The sequence below is a fragment of the Arachis duranensis genome, chromosome 7 (assembly GCF_000817695.3).
Source record: "Arachis duranensis cultivar V14167 chromosome 7, aradu.V14167.gnm2.J7QH, whole genome shotgun sequence".
Lineage (NCBI taxonomy): Eukaryota > Viridiplantae > Streptophyta > Magnoliopsida > Fabales > Fabaceae > Arachis > Arachis duranensis.
The window spans coordinates 51,817,420-51,822,750 of record NC_029778.3 but is presented as its reverse complement, the minus strand read 5'-3'; positions in this window follow the sequence as shown (position 1 = coordinate 51,822,750).

Here is a 5,331-nt window from a genome sequence, read left to right as displayed (position 1 = left end):
GTTGTAAGCAAATTTAGTTTCGTCAAACTATTTTTTTCTCTTCTTTTTGGTCAACTTTATAATTAATTTATTCATAATATTTGACAAACTATTATTACTTATAAAAAATGTCTTGTATATTTTTCAACTCTAGTCCACAACCTCACTACATTTACACACATAATACTTAGAATTCTATCCACTGTTTAGTCCTCGAATACATTCATTATAAGACAGAAAATAACCACTAGACCAAAGCCTTGTGTGTTTGTATGATAGGAGATTAAATTTTCTAATTCAAGTTTTTTTTTTTTTTTGTGGCTTGCTAAAGTTGGAAAAAATCAACCAAAAATACAAAAAAGATTTAGTTAAAATCAGCAAAAATTTGTTTTATTTAACATTTATTAATTACTGTAGCAATTAATAAATCATAAATAAAGTAAATTCTCACTATTCTTTTTGTCTCTTTAATATTACCGAAAATCAACCCACACCAAAAAAAAATCATAGAACAGAGCGGGGAGTGAAGAAGAAACGAATCTCACATACTCTCTAATACCTACAGCTACCCCTAATGCACCAATTAATTATTGGGTTACGCTAGTTCATCTGGCTTGCTGAAATTGGGCCTAACTGACTACCAAATTAAGCCCAATCAGGCCCAAAAGAAGAGAAATGATAATTGACACCTCCTAATTGATATATTTTTTTGTCTACGGTATCTCTTAATCTGACAGTCTGTTCTGAATTTCATTTAAGGGTCTGCCGCCAATCAATAGATTACTGTATGTATAAGAGCAGAATTTAGAATTCCAACACTTGTTTAAATAGACAAATAAATTGATTACTTAACCAACTCAAATTGATTCGAAACTAATATATCTAATATCTAAAATGTTTCACTCATATATATTTATTGAATATGTTTTAGAAATTGAGTTAAATATGATAAGAGAATTGTTAAGTCTATATCTAGCATTGACTAATAGAGAGTTATGAATTAGTTGAAGATGAAAGGAGTGAGGAGCACTAAAATGAAGAATGTGAATTGATAATTGAATGAAGAAAGAAAAGCGTGTGGTGTGCATTTGAATTGGCAATTGGCATGGCTCAGGAATGATGAGTGAATCAGTGAACATTGATGACCCACTTTTTCTGACGTTGCTTTTTAGGACGCAGCCACTTGAACGTGGTTTCTCACTGCCCACAAATCTTTTTCTATTAATATTAATATATATATTATAAATACATATATTAGATAAATTCTAATATTAAATTATTTTACAATTTTAAAATAGATCAAGTTCTTTAAATTATTAAAGTAGAAAAGTAAGGGTGTGGTTGCTTTTAAATTAATATATTGCTTTTCATTTTATCAAGTTCTTACTTTAAAACATCTTATTTTTCTTTGCAATTAAGCCCAGCATTTTATTCATGGACTTTTGCAATTGCTTGCTTCGCTTTTCAATTAAGAAATATCATTTTGTTTTAGACAACACGTGATGGGAATTTTTACTTCTTTACTTTCAAATTTCAAGAAATCAGTCAAAACCTCCACCGGATGCACCTTTTAATTAACATAACTTTGTATACATTATATTTGAAATTAAAAATATTAATAAAAAACAAAAAAAAAAGATTGTACAAATATAATTTCACTTTTTATTTTTAATATTAAAGAAGAAGGTGTATTTTGTTATATCGTAAAAATGACGGATATATTACAAAATTTTAAAAGAGAAATAAAAAAATTTTAAAGGTCAAATTTGAACATAAAAAATATGAAGATTAGTATTTGCATTTATAATTTTTTTATTTTTAAAATCACAAATCTAAAAATTAGAATTTGTATTTAAATTTTTTTTTATTATTTTAAAATTACAAATCTAAAAACCAAATTTGTATACTTATAAAATCTCATCATAAAATTTCATTATTAAATTTTTTATCTTCATATTAAAAAAAAAACACTCAACAACGAGCCATTTTAAATAAAATTAGCCCTATAATTTATCCTGATTTAGCTGAGACACAATTTTTAGTAAAGTAGAATATTGTCATTAATTTGTACTAATTTGTACTATTTGTTAGTTAAAAGGTTTGTGTTAATGATTCAATACTCTCACTGTTTTCTTTTAATAACTTTTATTCAAATTTCTTTATAAGGATTCAATAGAAGACATTCATCAGATGTTGAATGAATATGTTAATTTAATTTTTATATATAAACATTCATGTACTGCCTTCATTCATTAGTAAAGGAGGGGAGGAAAGAAATAAACAATTGTATTGAAAAATAATCATGCCATTATTCAGATTTTTCTTATTCTTATGAAATTAATTAAGTCATGTTCATTAGTAGTTATGTTAGTGTGCCCCCTTTAAAAAGAGAGAAACCTCCACCAGATACATCTTCTAATGGATTGACAATAAAACCCTTGGACACTAGTACCAATCTATCATTGCAAATAATAATAATAATAATAATAATAATAATAATAATAATAAATTTCAGTGCATTATTAATATAAAATAATTTTATACGTATATCTAATTATATATCTAATATTATATTTATAAAAATAATTATTTTTTTATATTAATAACATAAATAATAATTATTTAAAAAATAAATAGAATAAAATTATTATTTTACACTATAAATACATGATTCCAATAATAATGCAATCATTATTAAAGCAAAGAAGGGTGGGTATTAATAGCATTGTGGATAGGAGTGTTTAAATTTAAACCAATCTAAATTAAACCACTCATTCAATCCGATTTAAATTGAAAATGAATTAAAATTGCATTAATTTTGATTTGATTGGATTCTATTTTTTGTAAATCGTTGGGTTAAATTGGATTTTGCATCTATTTTTTATAACCGATCCAATCTAATTCAAACCACACCACACATAATATTATTATTTTATTATTATATTTACAACTTATAACATGTTCAATTTGTTATATATTTTTTTATTATTCATGTATTATTATTATTTAATAAATATTTTATGTTCAAAATATTATTTATTTATTTTAACTAACTTATAAATTTATTTTTATTGTTATATTATCGTTGGCTTTTTAAAATATTGTTAAGACTTGTTATATCATTGTTGATTATTTAAAATTTGATGTTGAAACTTGTTATATGTATTTAATTTTTTTATTTAAAAAACCGCAAATCACCGATCCAAATCGCTTGTAATCGGATCGGATCGGATCGGATCGGATTTCAAAAAAAAAATTTATCCAATTCAAACCGCACCGCACATAAATTAAGCATTCGAATCGGATGACTTTTTCTTTTAAAATCGAACCAAACCGTATCGCGAACACCCCTAATTGTGGATGTGATTAGCCATGTTAAATACATAACATACATGCATGATGCATGTGTTGATTAGGTCGCTTTCAGCCATATATCTGGTTCTGAATAATGAATAAATAGCATGAGGTTTTGGTTGGAAGTTGGAACATGAATTCAAAAGTGAGTCATTAGTAGCAATAAAATATGGTAGCCTCGATTGAATGGCCTACAAAAGTGGCCAAACTCCTCTGTTTAACGCTAATTTTAGAATTACTTGTCAAATTGCTATGAATTGAATTAAAATATCTCTAATAGTTGTATTCTTAATGACCACGTAAATCTCTGTACTTAAAACGTTAAAAGTTAATCCTATAAAAATATTAAAGGTGTTTGATTTTTTCTAAATAATGGTTGTTAATATCAATTTTAATTTGTGGGAAATTTGCATGTGATAAATGTTATTACCGCAAGCTGAAAATTGCACTTTCATTAGAGAAACATGGTGCTAAAATAATGAGGCTAATTAACTCATCGAAGGAAAGGATGACATTTACGAATAAAAGACAGTGTGACATATATATGAGTTACGACATACAATGTTTTAGGATTATACTCATAAAACAAGGTGAACCACTTTCAACCACCATTGTTATCACCTACAATTATATTTGGTCATGCTCATCTCTCACCTACCCAATTTTATGCCACAACATTATTCTCTCCTCTATTTCTCAGTCTTGGATTTTAATTCCAGGATGATTCTTTCCTCTAACCTTTCCTTTCGGGTTAAATTATGCTTAGACAAATCTTAGTATTTTGAAATGTTTAATGTTTAAACCCACTTGTTAGCAATAATATTCCATTACATATTCTATTCTCAAAAATTTAGAAGTGCATATATGCATTCCCCATATAGTAAATAACAATTTTTTTGCTCATTTTAGGAATAGCTTTAATAATATTAAAAGTAATTTTCACATTAGCACGCATATTGTCCATTATTAAAGATTAAATTATTGACAGGTCCGCTAGGGAATGTTGTTTGTTTGTAACTTTTATGTTCCGGTAATCACTATTATTATTATTATTATAAGTAACTTTACATTGATGGAATAAGCATAATACACGACAAGATTAAGATGGCAGGGAAACCAAAACACAGAACATTGTATTTTGTTTGCAATCTAAACCCAAAACCCTGACCGATTGATACGAAAGCTTTGCTCATTGATTGAATCTTATGTGAAGTTTTGTGAAAAGGACCTCACTCTTACAGTAAAATTCAGAATAATAATAATTAATTATTCTATTAGTATTTATAGTTTAATTAAAATTTTTAATTAGGTTTAAAATTTTGTATATTAAAAAATATTTAATAATAAAATTAAAAATAATATAAAATTTAATTAAAATATATATTTAATTAAAATTTTGATAAAATTGTAAGAACTAAATAATTAAACCTAATAATAATAATTAATCTGAGGATGGTTGCTAAACCAATTTGCATTAGGAACATATATATGGGTAAAAAACGTAAATAAGTCAAGGGAGCTGAGAAATTACGCAATCTGCTAAACTGAAAATTGCTTCACGAATGAGCCAAAGCACATTATATATAATTCGAACCAGGTTGGTTCGAATTACAAAAACACATAATTCGAACCAAGGTAGCTCGAATATTGATGGAACAAGTGATGCATGTAATTCGAACCTAGTTGGTTCGAACTAGGATTGAGAGTAATTCGAACTAGCTGAGTTCGAATTACACGTTTGGACGCTTCAGCAAGTAATTCGAACCTATTTGGTTCGAGTTAGTCAAAGTTTGCCTCGAATAGTAATTCGAATTATGCTGTTAAAAAATTAATAATTTATTAAAAAATTTATTAAAAAAAATAATAATTTAAAATTAAAAAATATATATTTTATTTCATACGTTAAAAAAAAGCTAACAAAATATTTAATTACGAGACTTTTTTAAAATATTAATGAACTATCAATTCGAATTCTATACAATACTTTTTTGTCTATTT